Below are 23,359 nucleotides of genomic sequence, written 5' to 3' on the forward strand. Positions count from 1 at the left end.
AAGCTGACCAAGTTGCAGATAGCATTTGCCTATCTCCAGGTAGCAAACCTATTCCAGGTGGGCATGCAAGGTCTAGTACCAAAGGCAATGAGATTTTTTGCTAGCTCTGAGCAGTGAATCAGAGCTTAGAGACAAAAATGCTGTTCTTGCCTACCCACCTGATATCCAGGTAAGAAGAGCCAGCTCCAGGCTACTCAACAACAGAGTCAGATTTCTATTTTGATGCCCCAAGAAAAAGAATAAAATTTAATTTGTCTTCTTTCTGAGGTGGCAAAATCTGTGACAGCAGTGTCTCAGGCGAGGCAGATGAGATAACAGGTCTGAAGGTGGTCAGCGGCAGTTTCAGCACAATGTGGATGTTGAAAGAGAAAGGTCCAAGTGGTGCTGGGAGTGGATTAAATGTCATGTCCATCATCCTGGGTAGATTAGAGGCCCAGAAGTGCCCTCATCTATGTCTTGCAACATGCCAAATTGAAGGCCACTCTAAAGCTTTCTTAATGCTTTCTTAAATGATGTGCCCTAGATAAACATCTGGTTCCCCGAGCTCCCCTATGTAGTCAGCGAGTGGACGATAGTTAACCCACTGCTACTCTTTCTCTGATTTAAGCATGGAGTCTGAGGGGAGAGGGCTTTGGACTCTGGCATCTTGGTGACAGGACTCCAAGCCTGAGGACTGGAGGCACGTTTCAGGAGGCGGACAATCTCCTTCCTGTGTGTATATCCTTACCCAGATGATGGAGAATGAAAGTGGAGAGCCGCCTGCAGTGTGCCATCAGGTGGGGTGAATCTGGACTTGCACATCCAAGCAGGCGCATTCTGGTGTCCCAGCATGTGTGATGTGGTTTGGGTGTATAAATATGCAGCATATTCTTATATATAAAACATAGGCATTACTGCAAAAGAAATACATTGAGCCCATGATAAATATTTTTGTACCGTGCTTATAAATTGAATTTACAGTGTTATGTTTTTATCCTTATTGGCTTAGCTAGTGACAGATGCCATTCTGGACCCCAGGTAACATCCCGAGCATTTCATTTAGTAGCAGGTATTTTCATATCCAAGCACTATAAATGCTGATTCTTGCCGAAACTCATGTTCATATAAGTGTTTATGCACATCTTTCTAAAGAAAGGGCCAGAGTTGGTCAAGCTTAGGAGACCGGGACCCATTTTATAGACCATTCTGTCATTCTCGTGTCAAGGCTTGATATGCCATTAGCAGAAAAAAAATTTTTAAACTGACTGCAGGAGAGGAAAAAGGTCAGTCCCAGAAACTTTCATTCCCTGGTGAATCAAAAGAAGGGAGCAAACTGTAGATCCTTTGTACTTCTACGCTGGCACGTCAGTGACAATCTCACAGGGATTTTGTGGAAGAGAGTCTTAGGGCAGCAATGCCTCCTTAATTTGCACTGTGTGATCTAGGAGGGAAATAAAACCTTGATTAAATAACGATATGTAACGAATATGGAGGAGAACCACCTACAACAAGAATGCATATCAGAACAACCGAGCCTAAGGTAGCTTCACCTAATTTTTACTGTTTATGTTTGGTACCATATATTTTATTTTCAGCTCCTGATATTTGTAGCATTACTTGGTTATTCAGTTAATGCTTAAGAGCAAAATAATTAAAAGTATCATACACACTTAAACATCCTTAGAAGTTCCTTAAAAGGGAAGAAAACCCTGTGGAAGTGACATCTTGCCATCAGCGGGTTTTTTTCTGAATAAGATATTGTCATACTTTTGCTTTGAATATGGGGTTGTACTTTAATAGGTGCTAACTAAAACTAAAAAGTTTGGAAAATATTTTTTCCCTATGTTTCAGTGTTTCAATGAAAAATATTTTTTCTTTCTACCAGACTTTCTTTCCCTTTAGGCTTCTATTAAAAGAAACACAACCAAACAAGCAAACAAAAACAAAACAAAAATACCCCCGAGCTTATATATTTTTTTGCCTCATTTACAATTTTTCAACAAAATTAGAAAAATTTTAGTGAAAGTAAAGGTATAGGCTAAGGATGTCAGATCATTTATATTCTAAAAGCTGAAAAAACAACAGCATAAGATGCAATGGTTGAAATCTCTGCTTTTGTATGCTTTGTTTATGTATTTAATATTGCCAACATTGACATTTATACTCCATGGGACTCACCAAATCAACATTCATGGAAAATTAGAAAAAGATTCATCACGTACCAGATTGTAATTGATGAATTCCCTTTCCCATGAAAGGTTGGACCAGATCATCTTTTGAGGTCCCTTCCAATCTGGGCTGTTCTGCGATTCTATGAATGATGCGCTAGCATTAGTTTACAGCCAAAACCATATTTCAACATTACAATACTAGGCTCATGGTTTTTGCTCTTGTCACTTTCTGGTTCCAAATATTATTCCCTCATGATCAAGTTGAATTGACTCAAATAAAATAAAATAAAAATAATTTAAAAAATCAGATTTTCTGATTGGCAAACATCTTTTTGCTGTATATTTCTATATTTCGCATCTGTAGTGCAGTAGAGGAAACTCACATTCTGTTGTGTTGCTCGAAACCAAAACAAGAGCAACATAAGTCAATATTTGGCTCTTCCCATACAGCAAGGACCACTTTGTCTTCTAGGTGAAGACTTACTCATAGGAGCAGCTCTATTAAATTTAGAAGCACATTCAAGTGAATAAACATTGCATAAACTCTAAACAACATAGCAAATGGACTTCCAGTGACAACCCCCCAAATCATTTGGTTTATGAATTTAGAAGACCAGGCATCTCTGCATATTGTGAACTGTCCCATGGTATGTCTAGAGCTCTGAATAGGAAATAATGTTTTCTAGTGGACAATTAGAGGAAACATATATTTCAGGGATTATGAGAGTGGAAAAAACCTCAGACTTCTACATAGTGATGATTTGAAAATTTTGTATTCTACAATAACCAAGCTCTTTACTGTTGCTTAAATTGTCATAGCAGGAGTTTCATAGTAAATTTGAATTATGAAAAGACCACATGCACCATTTCTGTAGTCATGGAACTTTTGTGTGAATCATTACAGCTGTTCCCACAGTCATGGAAAGTCTGCAAACAAACGTATGAACAAATTGCAGATACACCTGTTCATTGGTTCTGTATGAAGATAGGATTTCTAATTGGTACCATCTGACTACATCCAACTTTTCTTTGAATATGATTTTTGTTGCAACCGTTATGGTAGTTTCAGTTGGACATTCCACATTTTAGTTACCATCGGGGGAGAAATATTTCAGTCCTGCTTCCTAAAAGCTCATCTCTCTTCCCAGCCCTTCACTGACGGTCCTTCTGTCGGCTAGATTCTTGCTCAAGCTGCCTGCCTCAGAACTGATCAAATCTCAGATCTGTCCATCCTTAATCTCTTCCCCTACGGTCTTATTACCTGGTATAATGTTTTGGACCTCCAAATCCACTGTGATCATTCTCTTAATGATTATCTGAATTATTAATATTCCCATTTTACAGAAGCCCAGGGAGTCTTGTACAAGGTTATTTAAGAGGGTCAGGCTGTATCTTCAAATCCATTGTCTATGCCCTAGTTATGTTCTTGCCCCAAGCTTTCTAAGGAACAAAACTTTTGCTTTCCTATATTTTCAAGTAATTATAATTCTGACTGAAACTGATAAACAGAAAGTTAAAAACTTTGATCTTCAAGGCTGCTTAAATTTGAGATTAATTTTGTGACTAGGTGAGGATATTTTTTTTTCAGGGGAAAAAGTCTTTTTAAAGCGGAGACTGTTTAATGAGGGAGCAAGAATAAGACTACAGGTGATCAGTCACACTGCTTGGCAGCTGAATTATAAAGATTAATTCTCCAGTAATGTTGGTAAGGCACTTTTGAGAAACTTCCCAAAAGAAATTAATTCACTGATTCACTGAGGGTTTCAGAATGGTGAATACACAGAAACAGTCTGTTTTGTAAAGCTAACATGACGCACTCCAAAGAGCTGATTCATTCTGAGAGGTTCTTTCATGAAATATCTTCTCTCGGCTTTTTTTTTTTTTTTTTAAGACAAAATGTCCTTTCACCCCTCTTCAGAACTGTTTTTTGCTGCTTTTCAGTATCTATGTGCTTTCTCCCTGGAGACTTCTCTGAGCCAGCCATGAAATAACTACCCCCCAGAAAGACAGAGTGCAAGTTTATTACTGCTTACATCATCCCTGACTTAATGATCTCTACATCTGAAGTGGGAACTCGGATTCAAGTCCATTCTATTCTCTGAATTTTTTATTCCAAATTACTTGCATTAAGTGTCTTCTTTATTTGGAACTTTTTTGTCCTGATTACTCAGATACCAAATTAAAATGACAACTAACGCCAAATTAATAGATAGTCATGTGCTTGGATGCCTGTAATAAATTTAATTCTCTGATCACCTTGTGATGACACGCAGATAATTCTCCACAAAGCTGTTTCTCTTGTCTTTTGTCTCTCTACTGATTTGTGCTTCATTCCTCATTAATGCATCTGAGGGTTTGTTTGCTCTTCTAGCTGTTGCAGCCATAGAGAGGCTGGTTTATATTCTTTTATAAGCTCCAGCTCCTTTATGCAGAGCTTACTGCAGAGTTCTTCCTAGTTAACAAAAGTCTGAGGAAGAACCTGGCTTCTTGGAGACGACAAAGGTAAGCTTGGTACCTCAACGTGTAGCTGGGCGTTCGTGTAGCTGGGACTGGCACTCTGGAAAGAGCACTGGTCCAAAGCCCTGGGAATTTATAGCTGAAAGAGAAGTTATTACTTGCTTTGCTTTTTCAAACAAAAAAAAAAAACCCACAATGGAGAGAATAATGTTGTAATGCAGTTACAAGAGTATCAATACATTGATTGCAACAGGCATGTGCTTTATTTGGCCAGGGACAGGTCAAACACCCTTGGAAGAGGGAAACATGGAAAGGGACAAGAGGGATGCTGTGAACTTGTCCTTTTTGGAGTGAGAAAACTGGAGGTTATTCTTTGTATTCAACTGGGTTTTTTTCCCTCAGTTCTCTGCCTTTTTAGCACCTTTCCTCACTAATTACAGCTTATTCTGGACATCCGGCAAGATTGCTCCTGGTAGGACAATTTCCCAACATTTCCAGCTGGGTCTGGTTGGTATCCTCATTCCATATGATCCTTTTGTCTAACTGCTATGGTGTGCAGAGGACAGATAGCTCAGAAAAAGTGAAAAAGTTCGGCTCAGGAATTCATACAGTATGTGGCATTACTACAGCAGCAACCTTCCAACGGCTCTGGAAGGTTGAACTGACTTCAGTCATAAAGAAACACCTTTCAGACAGCCATACAAGTAAATGTCTCCTGACTTACTTGTACCTTTACAATAGAACGAGGGAAAATGAATAAAAAGATAAATGTAAAAGGAACTGGTGCATTGAAGGTGTATTAGACCAAAATCTAATACCTCAGAGATCAGGAACTGTGTAAAACTTCCAACTGAGCTAACTTGCTAAATAATTTCTATTACCAGAGGGCCTGGGGGCACTGAGTAGGCAAGATGAAATCATACACACCAAAGAGTGCTAAGAAACTACTTCACAGCACAAAAGCAATTTGTGTTGTTTTTCTCACTGCTATAAAGCAAGCAGGCAGCAATCTTCCGGTGCCTGCGTCATACCTTTCCTGTGCCTCATGCTGCAAAACTCAGCTCTAAGGAGACAGGTAATGGCCTGGCAACTTTTCTGTGCTGCTTCAGTTGCACTAGGAACTTAGAGCTGTATGACGGAAGGACTCAGTGTCTTCTCTGTAAATGCTAATGCATAATCTGGGCATTTCACCCCAGCAAAGGGCAATGTCTGAGCACACTCCATCTGGTAACGCATAGCTCTGCATAGTCAACCCAGTTCCTGAGGACCCACCCAACAACTAAATTAAGGACATGTAGATGGTCGCACTATAGCAGAGGTTGAGTGGAGACCATGCTGTCATGATGCCACTCTGGCAATATTCATGAGTGCCTGTGGCTCCAGGTTACAGCATGACCCTGCAGCCAGTTGTACAGGACAATTGAGATGATGCACCCTTTCATGGAGCTAAAATTGACTGCCTATGAAGTAGGTGTGGAGGGCAGAAGAACTCCTTAACTCAGTGTTGTTGCCAGCATGCGCATATACTGAAAACACAGTCTCAGCTGCCTGTATTTCAGTTGTAACACCACAGTAGTGGGTGTTAGGCCTGGAAGATGTTCCACAAAGCTCTGGAAAGGCTCATGAACATCATGACTTTGGGCCTTCTGAGCCTGCATGCAATGCTGCTTCTCTTCAGAAGCCCAGCAAGTCACATTTGAGAGACTACCTTGCCTTCATTTTCTTTTTGGGAATGGACTTAGAGGTCTGTCACTGTGGTTTATCACCTCTGAAAAGGAGATGTTTCCTCCCCAGCTGGGTGAAATACGGCAACATAGCCTGGGGAATGACTGCAAACACATTGCAATGCTCTGTATTTATTGAACATCATTTTCTTCCCTTTATTTCACATTTTCACCCCAGTTAGCCTAAGTTATGCGGCTTAGGCTGTTTATTTCAGAGGTATTCCTTTACTTAGTGTGATGCTTTGTGAAATTGTCAGCTAAGCATTAATCGCCATTTAGCCTGTCATTTTGGATGTGTTTGACATATTAAACCGTACCTCGGGATAGACACATCTGGCGATGACAGTCATTTGTTAATTGAATGTGACTTTTAATGAACTTTTCACCCAGGAGGCTATTCCAGGGATTTATGAACAACTGTATTTGTTACAAGTGTTTTGTAATTTTTGGTAGCAAGGGTCAAATCACAATGTAGTGACTTTGCGGCAGCTGTTGCAGCACGCAGGGTTGCACGTATTTTGCCTGTTAATCCCCACAGGTACCAAATTCACCAAAGTTAAGTCCGACTTGATAAATGCAAACTCCTGGTGACAAGCGGTTTATAGCTACTCCCAAATGTATCATCTGAATACGGCCATTCATCACACCAGCCATCACAGCGAGTGGCCTCCTCAGCGGCAGTATCACCAGCCTGACTTGTTTTCCTTCTTCTCCGTTCTTTGGAGAGAAGACTGCTGTTGCTGGCATGGTGTATGTGCTGCTGGTGAGGCTCTGTGTGTGCCTGCGTTCTTCTCCATGGAGGTGACACAGGAACAGCTCGTTTTCCCTTAGAAAGCAGGAACAGGCTTCACAGGGTAGCACGTGCTTTTTGTATGAAAGAAGTGAGAATGACCAAAATGGTAGGACACAACTCCGCTGTGTGTATACCTGTGACGCAAAAAAGCAATTTTACAGCAGGAATGGACCTTTTCCTGATTCTTTTGGTTCTATTTCTAATACGGATTTGTTTGTAACAACTAGCTCAAGAGATGCCTCTTTATCTCAATTTCTGATTGCCATTGTTTACATTCCTGTGGAAGAACTGGAGATCAAACACAAACAAGATGAGGGAAGGTTTGGAAATTAGCTATATATACGGAGATTTGGCAAAAGCATTAACAGATGCAAAGGAAAATTGCAAAAAGAAAATAATCTAAATGAAGGCAACTCACAGTATGAATATCAAAAGAGAACTAGTTTGGAAATGGAAATACAGCACACTTGGAATTGATGTAGACTCATTCTAGGCCTGGCATGATTCATACAGTGCCAACAGGCTGTACAATTTGCATCAGTATCTATGTTTCAATACAGTTTTGTAACCAGGCTATTTAAATGCTCTAATCCTTTTATGAATGTGGAAGGATGGGAGGCAAGAGCTGGATATCCGCAGGGCATGTCTCACATGCAACCTGTCAGGGCCAACTTTGGGCTGAAAAAGCAGCACCTCTCTTCAAACCCCGGCTTTGTCATTCTGCTCCGAGCACACATTTCAGCTGCAGATCCTTTGGGTAGACATTTCCGAATCTAGGCAATGTAATCTCCTCCCTTCTCCTTAGAGTGCTTTAATTCAAAGCACGCATACAGCTGTCAGTCCTGCTCTGGGTCACGATGAGATGTGAAGCTTGATGCTGTATCACAGATGACAGGACACTTGCACGTGGAAGTTTGCATGTGTTTGGGTGCATACACGTAGTCTCAGGAATCAGAAGCTTGATTTTTGCTTCATACTTGTTTTCATCCTCTGTGGACTTAACTCTTGCTTCGTACTAATTTAGAGGCCAGTTGCTGGAGGCCAGTATCTTGGAGGCCCTCTCCTGGTTTTGATCAACATGAGGGTACGATGGTAACAAGAAAAAGGTGTTGCCACTTAGAGTAATTGTGCTCTGCAAACTAGGAGGGGCTCCATGCAGTGCTCATGCTGCCAGTATTTTAATGAAAATATGGGTAAATAAGTAAATAAAAAATCTAGTATTTCTACTTAAACACCTTTTCCAACTAACATTCTCCCCAAGAAGAACGTCTCCAGAGTCTGATCTCTCCCCAAGTAAGTACAAAGACTGCAGGCATTAAAGCTGCAGGGAGCTGAGACACAGATGATGCACTTGTTTTTCTGTTTCTGAAGCTTATTATAAGCCTTGTTGCTTTCAATCATTTATTAGAGGTCTCACACATATAAAGAACTAGAAATCTGAATTTTTTTTGTTTTATTGCACCCGATGGATATTTCTTCCATAGTTTGCACTTTTTTACATGTTTATGATTTTTGTTTCTACATCATTGTCTGATTATGTGGGCAAAGTGTCATTTAATAATGTGCTGTGTGGAACAAGTGCTTCCTTTTATTTGTCTGAGGATTTCATTCAGTAATTTCTTGTGTTGAGACAGAAGTTGCATCTGGGCCATTTTTTTTAATATCACATGATCGACCTTTAAGTAGTTAATCCTTTTCATCTCAAGATAGTTGAGTTGCTTTATGAAGGTCTTCATAGGTCTTTCCTAAAAGGCCTTAACAGAGGCATTAATGGTATTTAAAAGTCCTGTGTAGACTGGATCATTTACATATGAAGAAGCCTGAAGCCTTCAGCGGGTAGCAGGAGACATGGCTTCCTTCCACAAAAAGAAGGTTGATGCTTTCCCATTAGTTCAGAGTTATTCATGTGCCAACTGCTACTATTCTTTAGGACATTTATAAGTGGGTTGCCTCAAATAAACATACCCTCTGGAGCCCTTTTCAAGATTTGGTACCTTCGATGTGGCTGACTTCAAAACCTATTTGAATGGTATGTTTACACTTCAGTTAATGGAACAGCTATTCAATATCTGACCGCTCTAGGAATTTCTGGGTGAACAGGACTTAGGTCAGCAGATTTTATTATCCTTTTCACTTATCTGAGCTATTTCTTTTCTTCCAACCATTCAGTGTGAGTTAACTCTTCAGACCTGATTTTTGTAAAGAAAGAGTGTGGATATGAATGCCTCCAAGCCCTTTGGTAGTGGATACCGCAACAGAGAGTTGCATTAGCACCTCTTCCATGGCCTTTTTTTCTGATCCTTCCGCTCCAAAGTCATCTCTCTGCTCTGTAGAACTTCCTAGTTCTTGTGGTCTAAAGTTTTATTAGTAACTTTTATACTTGCCTTTAGTAAGTTCTTAGAAATCTTTGTTTATAGTTTTAAACCTAACTTGTCTGGGTTTAGGATCTATGTAAGCTCCCTTGTTTGCACACAACTTCCACGTTTTGAAAAATGCCTTTTTCCTTCAGATAAGGCCTCTTCTTCTATTTAGCTCTGTTATCTTATTTATAGCCCTCTAAGAATCTTTTTTTCTTTCTATTTTTTTTTTTTAATACAAGGAATAATAATTTATTCTATATCTCTTAAGATGATGCTTTTAAGGAGGGCAAAATGTCAGCTTTCTAAAGCCAGCTCTCTAGAAGAAATGAGAGGGTTCAGAAGCCTTTATCAAGGCAAGACTGCCTCCAGCTTAAAAGGCAGCCTGAGCCTCTGACACATCGCTACATCCAGTACTGTGGCTGCTCAGATCCTGTGAAAACTCAGCTCAGCACAGCTCTACCCCCAGCTCAGGGAAGGGCTCAACGTTGGCAGGAGGTTTGCTACGTGGCCCATCAAGTGAGGTGGCCAATGGAGAAGGATGGTGGTCCTGCAGGTCCCCACCGCTCCCCAGGTGCAGTCCCCTTCCTCTCCTGGCTGGCATCCCCCAGGCACCACATAGGGAGCAAAAGAATCATAGAAGTCTGCATTTTGCTTTTGTTTCATTTTTACTTCGTTTATATCCTGTTTATCGTAAAAATTTTAGACACCAGGTGGAACATGGTCACAGGACTAGCAAGGATCTGGGCCACTGAATTCATTCCCTGGCTTCTGGGCACCACAATAAAACATAATCTTCTTCACAAATTTTTCAACTGGAATTCAAAAATAGTAATCTACAGTATTTTGCTCACTCAGTTGTTTCCTGTGACAGCAATCGATTTCATTAGAAGCTTCTTTGGGATTTAATCTTATACTAGTTTCTATCTGAAACATTCAACAATATGTACAATATAATATAAAGAAAGACTTGGCATGAATATTATTAAAGTACACTAGGATTTTTCCCTAATCCTCCAGATGTCTAAAAATATAGAAACTGCACAGAGCTACAACATGAAAAGTTTCTCAGCAAGCCTTACAGATATAAGATCTGTTTTTCAAGTGACATTGATTTTGCTACAAGGAGGGAAAAATTAAAATAAATCAAAGAAATAGCAGTTTATGATAAAGAAAGCGAAGACAAACCCTGTGTGGCTCTAAGTGGGATGCTCCATGCTTCTGTGAAGGCATGCCTACAGCAGGAAATAAGTTGATCGCAGCTACTTCAAAACAGCTTTCCACTACTGAACGTCACTAAGGTAACTGATTTGTTCTTTTGCAGAATGGATTTTTCTCTCAGTGCCACAGTGGGAACACGCACATCCCTGAAGAACTTGTTGTCATATAGTAACCACCTCACTTATTGTCATCTGTGGTTCTTCCAGGCTTTCGAGTTGGGTCTAATTCAGAAGATGTGTCTCGGAAGTGCTCCACACCAAACACCACACGTGAAATCCCACACGTACGCAGCTGACACCGGCTGCACGAGGAAAGGTGAGCAGCATCTCGTACTGCCTCAGAAGTACCACCGCTGCCTCAGCCTGAAGGAATACGCAGGTTGCATTTTCCCTCAGAAGACATCAGATGGGCTAGAAAGATGTCAAGGCCTTCACATAATATTACCAAGCTAAGTCCAGGGCTGTATTTTGGCAATAATATCTGAAATAGTGATGTATATGGTGGTTGGGTATATTCTTCTTTCCTCATGTGTCCTCACACAAACGAAGCACGGTAGGTGATCAGCACACTGAATTCCAGTTTTTGCTGGAAATGTGAGCTGCTGAATGTAAATCTATAGTATAAACACTGGCTTCATGGGAAAATAACTGCAGGTTCATTCTTATGAATAAACCTTTCTTATAACCCAGAAAATGAGAGACATCTGCTAATTATTTTCGTCATTAAGCTAAAAATAGTAGTCATAAGGGTTTTTTGAGAAACCAAACCATCTGCCCAAATAATAAAATAAATGATAAAGAGACTAATCATTAAAGGAGCTACAGTAAATTATATTCTAAGAAAAACATTTTAGAGGGAGTATTGGCATGATTCCAAAATCCAGCTCTTGTACTTTAAGAGGACATTTGGAAAGAGCTAATAAAAACACAAGATAATCAACTAATTCTAAGCCATCACCTGAGTTGTGAGGTGTTTAAAGTTCCTATTGTAAATTGGATTACTGTAATAACATGTCAGTAAATAGTCTCAAAAAATAGATCCTAAGTATTCGAGGTCACACTAGAAAAACATAAAAAGTAAACCCAAGGGATTTTAGGTTCAGGAACGCCAACTTCAGTTTCAAGATGTAGTAGAGTTCTAACCCTCCGACTCCCTTTATTTGTTATCATAAATAAATGTGATAAAAAGCTTGACATAGTTTTCAGTGTAAGCACTGAAAACCTCAGGTATTGTACCCATCTTTAGCTGAATCTGTCCAGTTCTCAGAATATCAGGTATAAATGGGAAAACGTCTGTGCTGGTTCCCCTGTCATGCGGCTAGGACTGGAGCTAGGGAAATGGCTGGATAAAGGCTGAGATAAATATGGATTGCCTGTAGCGAGACTTTCAAAACACTTAAAAGGGATTTCAAATTAGATAGAGTCCTCTTGGTACAACGTAGAAAAACTGTGTTAAAAATCAATGCCTAAAATTTCTAGATCTTTTTAAAAGCTTTCAAAGCCAGTTTGGTATAATACCAAATTGCGCATCCAGCTGTAGGGAACATGATTGTGCATTGATATACTTACTCTAAGATGCCAGATGTTGTTAACTTTTGTGTTCCCACTGAAACTCAGTAATTAAGACACAGAACTTGCTGTATTATTCGCAGGACAACATTTTTAAGAGGAAAAAAAATGTAAAGACTGCTGATTTCGGGCCCGGATTTGATTTTTTTTCAAGCTCCTGTGTAAAAGCATGTCCCAGAGGCGAGAAGTCTTAGGACAGACTACTGCAGCTGCACCATGGCCTCTCCCTGTGCGGTATTTACTGCGGCCAAAAAGGGTCACACATGGCTACATCCAGGTGCCAACTTTTTACATTGTTTTCAGACCAGAATTTGTCAGGCACTAGCTGCTTCCGTGGGGCAGGAGCGGGAGGATGTCCTGTGTCATTTTGCTGGTGCAGTTTGAGGGACTGCAGCCAAAAAACTGTAACACGGAGAATTGAGACTAAAATGAGCAAGGCTCCAGGTAAGAGCTGTATTTTTCCCGGCTATTTTTGGGTGACCGGGCACCGGGACCTGCTTCCCCTCGCTGCCATCACTTCGCAGAGGGGCAGCTCCGTGCGTGCCTCTGGGAGGGCCACGGGGAGACAGGGACCCTCGGGAGGCATGTTCCTCCTCGCTTGTTGGAGGTGAGAGTGGGGGTCCCCGGCCGGGTCCCCTCTCTCGGCTGCAGAGGCAAGCTGGCGAGGGGTTGCAAGCCGGGCCGCCCCCCACTCGGTATTTCGGGGAGCGGTGCCCCATGCCAGCGCCGAGGGTCAGCTCACGCAGACGGTCCGCCCGCTCCGGGCTGGGCAGCCCCTCCGGGGGGACGCCCCAATCCCGCCCCCCCCCGCGCCGCTCCCTGCCGGGACGGGCGGCGGGGACGGGCGCGCCGGCGGGAGGGCGGTGCGGCCGCAGGGCGGGCACGGCACCCGGCGCCTCCCGGCACGGCCGCGGCTCCCGGCGCAGCGTGGGCCGAGGGCAGAGACCGGCCGGCGGCGGGAGCGGCACCTCCGGCGCCGGGTGAGTGCGGCGGCGGCGGCGGCGGGTGGGGGGGGGGGCCGCGGGGCAAGTGGGGGTCGGGCGGAGGGGGAGCGGCGTGGGGCGGCGTCCCGCTCCCGTCCGGGCCGTGGTCGCCCGGGGACGGCTCGGTCGCCCGCTCCGGGAGCCGGCAGGGGACACCCCCGCGGGGGGCGGCGGCGGCGCCGGGTGGCGCGGGAGGGGACGGCCGCCCGGCAAACCGGAGCGTTCCCGGCTGGCCGAGCCCCGGCGAAGCGGCGTGTCCAGGTAACGTGCGCGTCCCCCCCGGGTGAGGACCCTCGGCGGCCCCGGCGCCTGCAGCGGCCATTGGGTTCGGGCATCCCTCTGAGGGGCATCGCACGCTCCTGGGGAAAGGCACGGGGAGAAGTTGCAGGAGGGGACGCGTAGCCCAGATGCTGTGGGAGATGAAGATGCTGAGGAGAGATGAAGTAGCTGCTGAGGGTGCTCTTGGGGACGTGAGGTCCAGTGTCCGACCGTGTCCCAGGTGTTCTGCGTGACCGTGGATAAGTCACGGATAATCTGTCCGTGCCTCCCTGTCCTAGATGCTTCCGTATGACTGGACCGACCAGGTTTAATGTTTATTTACGTTAGGTGTTAACCTTTAGGAAGTGCTCAGGGAAACTGATAATAGGTCTCAGAAATAGAGTGCCTCTCATCAGGAAGAAAACTAAAATTACTTTTTCTCCGGCAGAAAAGCAATCAGAAGTGCTCCGGGTGCAATTTTTATCTGCGTCTCCTTTCTGAAATTATGTTTGTATGGCCAAATTAATCAAGGGTAAGAACACGAAAAAGTAGAGAGTAGAAATATCAGCTTTATTTACATAATAACACTGATTAGTTATATTAAAATACATTTCTGAAAAATAACCGTTGAGCACGAAGTCCATAATTAAAGTTGCACGGACAAGATGATGATGAATGACTAACATGTGGTTTGTTGATGCAAAAGATGTTCCTAGAAAATCAGTTAAAATACATCATTGACTTTCCTCTTTCCGTGATTGCAAGGAATGTCCTTGTACTTTGATCACTCGCAAGGCAGGATTTTTTTTCTTTCTGATTGCAACAAAATGTTGGCAGTAAGAGAATTTTTTTCTTAATTCAGTTATCAGTGATGCTCCTCTGCATTTATTAAAAGTAATTTGGACTGAAGAGCAGGCTAGTGCTTTTAGCGAAGGAAGAAGTAAAAGAGTATTCAAAATACTCCTGAAGCAAGAGAGAAAATGATCTACGGCATGCTATCTGTCTGGTTGGTACAGATACACTCAATTCTTAAAGATTTGAATTTTGAAAAGTAATGAGACTTTGGTCGCTCCAAGACAATCCTGTCCACCTTTGGGGGCATTGTGGTTAGGACTGATGAATGTGAAAATATATAGGGCATGTTGACTTACCCAGTATAACTTCATCACCTTTTGTAGCTAGAAAAAAACAGTTTGGATTAAATACTTGGTCAGAACAGAGACCTTGAAAACAGGTGAAGGAAAGACCATGACATTTTGTTTACCTTTCCTCACTGAAGTAGTTATGGGGATGAGAATGGTCTCGGGGGGTTTTGTTTGCTTCAATTAATATTCCCTTTGAAATTAAGAACTTGAATGTTTGTGCTACGGTGTTTATGAAATGTTACATTGTGGTCGATTAAAAAAAAACTTATATAGAAGTAAGATAAATTGAAACTTCACTAGAAATACCCAAATAACTTCAAGAAGAAATCACTTTACTATACCATTAGAGTGAAGGTTTAGTTCTGTGGATTGGTGTTGTAATGCACCATGTTGGAATAGAGACCAGGCTACTTTATTTGGTCTTAGACATGTCATGACAGTAACAAATTTAAACAAACCAGCATTACACACATCAGTATGCTATAAAAATATACATGAGCTTCAAAATCATGACAAATTTAAAAAATATTGACGCAAATCATGAAATGCAGAGAGTGAGAAAGTCAGGTCATGTTGTTAATCTGTCTGGAAGTGCAAAATTGTTCCCTTGTGTCCATTTATTCATCTTCCTGTTCAAATAATATTTTCTGTTAGTATAATGATGAGTGTTTTTAATGAATCATTCAGAATGTACCTGCTTCCTTCGATTTCTAAAACCTGGGATGAAAACCTGTGAGGAATCCTATGTGCGGTTTTCTCCATCAGCTAAAGATCAGTCTAGCGGGAGATTGTACGTTCCCCGAACTCCTGCCAGGCTTTCTGTTCGACTGCATTGATTTCTCTTTCTGGTGAAGAAGCTCCAGGACCTTGCTCACTTCTCTGAGCATGGCTCCCTCCTGACTGGCTTTGGGGGGAAAGTGAGGGAAATTTCTGTGCTGTCTCCATACCTTGATGGCCAAAGAGCCTCCATTCACTGCAACATCTCCCTGGCGTGCTCCTTGTTCTCTCAAACAGTGCTGCGAGCAGCATTTCAGATTGATGGCTTGGTTTCTTCCACTCTGTGGCGTCCAGATGGGTCATTCAGACCCATGGGATCGCCACCAGCACTGAAAGGAGAGAATTAAAAAAATAAATCCAACTGATCTTGTCTGGTGGAAGTAGTTGGACAGTCACACATCTGTGTTAGAATAGATTAGGTTTCTGGCGTTTACATTTTTACAAGGGGATCATTCAGATTTTCATTGCAGCCTGAGTATGGCTTAACAGAAATCCTAGAAAGTCAGGAATGGTGATCTGTTTGTGAAAAGCTCTCAAATCTGGCTTTCCTCAAGTGAAAGAATGTCTTCTGTACTGGACTTAATAATTCTGGTTTTATAAGTTTTTCCCATTTGAGATTTCTGTTTGTTATTTCTTCCCTTCTGTCCTGACCATACTCTCTTCAACCTGGTTTCCTAAGGAGATGAAGCTATAAAATAATAATAATGCTGTCTGACTGATAGCTCCCCTCATTGCCCCAGAGTAATTTTTTACCCCTAGGGATCAATTTCAACCAATATAAGTAGAAAAGTAGAGATTTCCAAGGATTAAATTCTTAGAAAACTCAATACTGCTGGTGATCAGGGAGATGAGAGAGATTAATTTGATGCCCCCACTGAGGGAAGAGCTGTAGCAAGCATTCAGCTTCTTAGACATCAGAAAATTCATGTGGGTGCTCCATAGGATGCTGAGCTTTGTTCCTTCTGCTACTCAAGGGTTGGTGATTATATTTTTCAATTTCTCTGCTCCTTGGGAGTGCACAGTCTTGGAAGTTTTGATCATGCCTTTTCTCCTCCATAGTCAGCTCAAAATAACTCTATTTGTCTGAGATATTTCTGGCAATGAGATATATATAAATGCTGGTGTTCTCAACTTCATAAACTGACCTGTTGTTTTCCTAGCCCATAATTTAATACTTCTAGATACAGGGTTGGTAGCTGACAGTGCAGTAATTTTCTTTTGTTACCTTGAGTCAGTGCAAACACTCCATTACTGTGGTCACAATAAAACCTACTTTCTTCCACAATCTGTGTCTCTGAATTGCTTACAAGCTTTTGATTAGACTTTAATTTGCCTCCTACTGCCACTGCTATTTCTTCTGGTTATGGCTACATCCAAACATCCTCTTCTGCTTTGCTTTCCCTGCATAGCGGAGCACTCTCCCTGTGTCATGACAGGAGAGGGATAATGGAAAGGTATTGTGAGTTTATCTAGCAAGACCTTTATAAAGACATGCTGCTTTTATTGTCTTTTAAATTGTGATTATTGTTCTGATTATTTGTTACATAACTAAAGTTATGCGCTATATTTATGGGTAATTTTCCATTTTCTCATCCCTTGTCTTTCCAACACGAATATCATCACAATACTTGCCTTTCTTCTCTTTCAGTACCTCCCTAGAAAATTGCCGTGAGTGGGATTGTTTTGTGATGTTTTGCTTTTTAGAAAGGTTTGAGAGTACAGTACGTTGATTTGCTAGTATTTTTTCCTATTGTAGAAATCATATCAACTGGACTTCTCTCTAGGCGTGAATGTACATATATAAATGAAAACAATTTAGTAAAGTGCTTAGTAGATAATGTTGATTTCTTTTTAAATGTTTGTCTGCATTCAAGCTGCACTAAGCTCTCCTTACCGTATTTTAGAAATTAATTATCTATTATTAAAGCCTGCATTCCATGCTAAAGAGAGAGCACCGGGCTTGTATAGTGATTACATTTGACTTTAGTCTCCCAGTTTATATTAGCAAGAAGAGGAACGAGGTGCACAAGGGTGTCTTTTTCTCTGGGAACAAGCACTTATGCTCATGTAACATCTTGCCCTGCCTCATCTTCTCGCACATCGATGGAGCCAAACAACCTTCCTTGCCCACCTGGCAGCCCCACACGGCTCTCCCTGCGCCCCGGGGAGCTGCCACCAGCCAGGCCGGGCTGGGTGCCTCCCAGATGGTTTAGGAGGCAACTCCCACAGTGGTTTCTCACCCTCACCCCTCACCAGCAGTTGCATCGCTCCCAGAAATGCAGGATGTAGCAGCATATGTAGGTGCTACCCAGTCTGTTTCAGTTAAGATGCATCCAAGAGATCTTAAAACCTTGCCAGTAGAAGTGTCTAACTTGAACTGCTGTGACAGATCAGGTAGGGTGTGCAAACCCCTGCACTTAGCTTGGCAGGTTGGAGAATGGCAGTGACATCCCGCAGAGAGGGGAGCAGAGCCCCTGCCTGGGGACCAGGGGGACGGGCTGGGGTGGGGTGGGAAAGCCAGCGGCGGGGCTGAGAGCGGCAGCCCTTAATGTGGTTCTGCTGTGGCCGAGGCAGCACCTCTGACCACAGCCTAAAAAAACAGTGTCAGCCAAGGGAGATGATGATTTTACCAGCTGGGTCGGGTTTGCACTGCGCATGGGAAGACACGTACCTTGAGCAGCCTTCGAGCGTGGAGCTGTGTCAGGTGCACCCAGACACTTGGGCAGGAGACGTTCAGCTAGCTTCCCGGAGCACAGCAAGGGCTGAACGTACGTGGCAGAAGCTTCTATGCATGTGCTTGCTTTGGTATGTAGCACACATCTGTCCGTGCTGACCCCAGAGATGGGGGCAGTTCCATGCTAGGTTGTGCTGCAAGGATGCTGCTCTTCATTAGAAACCTTCCATTTTGCTGTGGTGTCCTTAGGAAGATCCCAGAGAAGCAATTGCAGATCAGGGAGCGCTTCTTGCTTTTTTTCTTCTTTAATCCAGATTAAGCAGTATTTGCCGCATACATAATGATAGCAACGCATTATTTTCCTCTCTGTTGGCTTTCCCCATGCTGTCCACATATTCCATCCAACAGAGGAAGGTGAAGTGGGTTTGTAGTACACGGCACTGTTTATGTTTGCAGATCTAAACACCTGCTGATGCGGGACAGGGGAATAATTCATGCTGCTTTGCTGCCTTCATGGGCAAATGGGCAGCCTTTTATTTTAGCCTTTTTCAATTACCTTTGAAATTGGTTTACAAAATTCTGTGGGAAACCCACAAGTTTGTCCATAGACTCCCGAGTAACCTGTAACTGTGTTCAGCAATGCAGCTGCAGAGTTATTGCAATGTCCTCGGAAGACGTGCTACATTCAACATCTCTTGTGTAGAGACAGCTTCCTCCTCTGCAATGAATCTCTCACCTTTGGAGTCAGCCTTGGGTTGGAGCGACATACTGCAACTCTACTTGCGTAAAGAGAGGCCTGCAGGTCAATAAAAACAAGTATTAAAATGAACATTATGAGACTATGCAAGCCATGTTTACAAGGAAACCCAAATGTCTTCAGATCTCTGGCTTTAGTCTTTGTGACTATTATTCCTGATGGAGCAGGCTGACTTGTTGAAGGGTAATGTCACTAGGATACTCTTCACAGTATTTTGAGTTAGTTGTGAATACAACATGCTTAGCGGTACACATGTCATAGGCCTTAAAACAAAAGGAACCAAAAAAAATGAAAATGATGTAAACCGGAGAAGTAAGTTTCAGTTTGTGCACCTAGAGCTTTTATTAGCGCTACGTCTTCATGCTTTGTGGGCAATATTGCATTTAAGCATGTACATTTTTCCCATGACATAACATTCTGATTCAGAAACATATTGGAGTTGCTCTATATCCAGAGGGTGTTTCCATGGAAGCTCTGTGGTGCGTGTATGTACACTACAGAAAACACCTGGAAGTTTGGTATTTCATGACCTCTGTATGATGTCTAGTGACTGAGGCTGCATAAAATTCACGCAACTACGTATTCTGTCTGGGTAAAGTATTCCCTTTTGCTCAGGCTTAACACCTCCGTTAGGTTTTGTTTTGCCTCCTTTTGAATCCTGTGTCATTTGTATACTCTGGCGGAGTACTTCACCCATCGATATTTATAATTTCTTCATTACAAGGTATCTTGCTTTTGCTTAGACAGAAGCAGAAGCGTTGGCAGCTGTTATATATTTCATACTAACTAATGAAAGCGATCTGTGATGTATCACTGTGTGATGCCAAAGAGATTATCATTAAGGTGAGTCTACGCCTTCCTCTGCCTCATCAAAAATACCTTTAATTCTTGAGCAGTATGTGGTATGCTTTGTTCGCAAGCAATTAGTACCTACAAAGGTGGGTTTTACAGTCCTTAATTAAGAGAGTTGCCATTAAATAGTGTTGGTCAGATTTGTCCCGTAATTATTTATATGGAGGTCTTGAAAAGTCTCTTCTGTCTGTTGACGATAGGGTTTGGTTAGATGGGAGGACTAAAGGAAGCGGAAGGCAGGAAGATGATGCCCAGAAGTTCTGTCTCTTGAGTGGACATGCAGTTCTGTAAACGGCATTTGAAATCTAACCAGAATTTCCCCCATGGTACCAAGTAGAAGGATGTGGTTTGCCTAATACCTGAAGTGTATCTACATTTCTCAGGGCTCAGCCAGCTGGGAATAGCATGGCTATCTTTGGCGCAGGCTGCCCGGGGAGGCTGTGCCGGCTCCGTCCTGGGGGGTCCCCAGCCCCGAGGGGGCACAGCCCTGAGCAGCCCGGTCCGACCTCAGCGCTGAGCCTGCTGCGGCAGGGCCAGACCAGGGACCTCCCCAGCTCCCTCCAGCCTGAGCTGTCCTGTGAAATCTGTCATACCAAATTCAAAGCTGAGCCTCTGAAAAGTTGCTGTGAAGTTCTCATTACCATCTATGCATGAAAAATATAGCAGAGAAGAGGGACCTTTATTTCCCAGACTAAAAGATGGCCAGCGACAGTACCTTTTATAAGAACGAGCAACAGACGCTTACGACAGCGTAATTGTTTGCAGTCCCTGCCTTAAATATCTTGCTAATGTAATGTCTTAAATATGGTTAAACTCAATGGTGTGAAACCATTTCTAAGTGTGCAGCACGCGCTCTGTTTCAGGCTTCAAGTCTAATTCAGTTTACTGCTGCTTTTGCTCACCTAAGAAAAGCTTTCTCTAAGGCACACGATAGTACCATAAATACGCAGGGATTTCTGTAAACATGTTTTGCTAAAGTGTTAACGTGATATTTATGTTCTGTGTTCAAAAATGAAACACTAATTCTGTTGCTTTCTTGACAGTAGGCGTTGTTTGTAATGGTGTGATTCTGAGGTTTTAAAGAAAGGTCCCTCAGTGGGGATGGGCTGCTTCTAATACGTCCCGCTTGTTTTTCTTTTTGGGAAGTGCAGGTATTAGAAATTCTATACTACCCTTCTTATGTTCTCTTTAAATGTCTTCTAAGAGGAGCTGGAGTGAAGCGAAACCTCATGATAATGAAGTCTCCAGAGAAGACAGCCACTCACTAATCTGTTATTAAGACCGTGGGTTGTTCCTGTTTAACAAAAAAAAAAAAGTAAAATAAAAGCAATTGCTTCCAAAATAGAAATAGTCTCACTTAAACAAACATCAAGCAAAAACCTCCTCTCCGTGTTGTCAAAGCTGTTTCATAAGCAGTGACTGAACATGTGTTCCCTGACTAGTATAAAAGAGCTTGCATTAAGAAGCCAGCGGTGCTTTCAACCACCTCCTCGCTCTTCCCCATCATTACTCAGGAACTGTCACTAAAAGTGCTTGCTGTTTACCTCAGCTTAAAAAAGCTTAAGATGAGCATGTGAGGGTTGGAGGAATATTTGTTTTCTTTCCCCTTGAACTTGCATTTGTTTGCTGGAGAAGCTAGAACTGCGGAAGGCATTGAACTGAATAAAAATAAATCTCATCCAATTACTAATGGAAACATTGTTTTATTGATGTGGTCGGAAGCTTTCCCCTTGAATGTGAAAGGTGTATAGCACAAAGCCAGAGCACGATGCCTTTAGGAAAAAGAGTCGCTGAAAAGGCAATGCTAGCTTTTTCTGTTCTGAATTTGTAATTTTATTACTTATAGTTTGAAGAGAGTGTGCACGCTGTCCACACAGTTCCTTTTATTAATGGGCTAATGCACTTCTATGTTCCTTCTCTCTTTCCAGATTCTCATTACTTACAGGTAGCTGGAAGTAGCGCTTCAAAGTAAAACAAAATAATGGGACGATGTGTTTCTCAAACAGATTTTCCAATAGAGTCAGTGTATTTTTTTTGTTCTAGCAACTTTTGAAAGTAAAAGAAAAAAATATTAATTAATAATATGAATTAATTTACCTTTACTGATTACTAAAATAATTCCAAATGGAAACCTACTTGCTGTGATCACATTTAAGGAGAGATAATTTCTTGTTCTGAGTAAACTATAACAATTAATGCATCTTACCATGGCAATTGAATGTTATTACAGAAACTTAACTATCTTGAACAGACATAGTAAAAAATTCAACTGTATATTCACCGCGTTAATTGACTGGTTAACAAGCCAGCCTTTGTAGGGAGTTATATTGTGTCATAAAAGAGAGAACAAACAAATTTGGAGGCCTCTTTAGAAAGAAGTAGTAATTGGCAAAGCGTCTGAAGAGCATAGAGGAAAGCTGAACAAATATACCTCGCTGACCTATTTTGCAAATCCACGTGGAGTGATATCTGCCTCTTGATTCTGACCACCAAAAAAAAATCAATAAAACCTCACACCATAATGATCTTAAAAGTTGCTTGATCTTTAGATTTATGTAAAACCTAGAAACTTTAGTTCTAATGCTTAAAAATGAATGAAAAATTATACTCTGGAAGAACTAAAAGATGAGAGACAAACTTTTTTTAAAAAAGGAAACTTTTTAAGTATACTTAATCATTTGATCAGCTCTTACTATAAATTGTTTAATGATGTAAGTTTTCTAAGGGTACATTTTGAAATGAAATGGTAATTTATTTATTTAAATTTGTATCTTGGCCTCATTTCTGTACCTTTTCAGAACTTAGGAAAAAGTGTGTAAGGTTAGAGGTGAATCAGAGCAGATGATTAAAAAAGGTAAATTTAAATTTTGGATGGCAAACCACTGCCACCCCACCCCGCTCCAATTCTGTGCCTTGGTTCCATTTGATTTAAGCCACCAAAAATCTGGGATTTCCAGCCCAAAGCTTTCTGTAGAGTTACCATTCAGGGCAGGAATGAATGCTTTTGTTCCCGCTCTACTCCTGCTCGAGAACTGGAGAGCAGAGAGAACAACCGGCACTGCTGTCTCTGGAGCGAAGGACATTTCCCGTAGTCTCAGTTTCTTTGTTAAGACTTTCCAACGTCAGTATTTCATAGAGGAAGAGAAGTGGGGCTGACAGCCTGAGCTACCATCTGACGGGTGTACGTCCATTTGATGTATAGATGGCAGCGGACTGTTTAGTTGTGTCTGTAACAAGTGACGCAAGTCCAGCAGTTTAGGCTTAGAAGAGCAGGAGCCCACCGGAGGTGGGATGTAATTACCATTTGAAATTAAACTTTTCCCAAGATGGGGATATCTGTTCAGATGTCTTACCAGGAGCTGGCAGGGAGATCTGGCTCCACTCCTCCCGTGCCAGTCTGAACTGCTCCAGCAGACAACAAGCCAATCTAGACAGCTGAACAAACTACGTGCAGGGTAAGACCTAGTTCTGATTTTCTGGCATCTGCATTGACCTCTCCTATGTTTTGGGGCAAAGGCCTTGATAGGAGCACACACTGAGACGTGCTCTTTTGCTGGAGACCTTTTTTAAGGCTCAGTCTCATAAGAGAGCATAGGGTTGAAAAGCATGAGGATAGACGGCTCATCACAAAACGCGATGTGAT

The 23,359-nt window shown here is 42.2% G+C and overlaps 1 protein-coding gene across 3 annotated transcripts in view; it reads left to right on the top strand.

Annotated features, from left to right (window-relative positions):
- The first annotated feature begins 12,595 nt into the window (after window positions 1–12,595).
- The window catches only part of PKIB (cAMP-dependent protein kinase inhibitor beta), a 56,466-nt gene continuing 45,702 nt past the window's right edge, over window positions 12,596–23,359 (top strand). Inside the window, exon 1 of one of the 3 annotated variants that reach the window (XM_075747995.1) lies at window positions 12,596–12,714. The gene's annotated coding sequence lies outside the window, so the exon portion shown is untranslated. Of the gene's footprint in view, window positions 12,715–13,111; window positions 13,251–13,381; window positions 13,515–23,359 lie in introns of those variants that run through there. The other 2 variants (XM_075747992.1, XM_075747994.1) reach the window with 2 other exon arrangements.

This window comes from Balearica regulorum, chromosome 3 (genome assembly GCF_011004875.1).
Source record: "Balearica regulorum gibbericeps isolate bBalReg1 chromosome 3, bBalReg1.pri, whole genome shotgun sequence".
Taxonomy (NCBI): Eukaryota; Metazoa; Chordata; class Aves; order Gruiformes; family Gruidae; genus Balearica; species Balearica regulorum.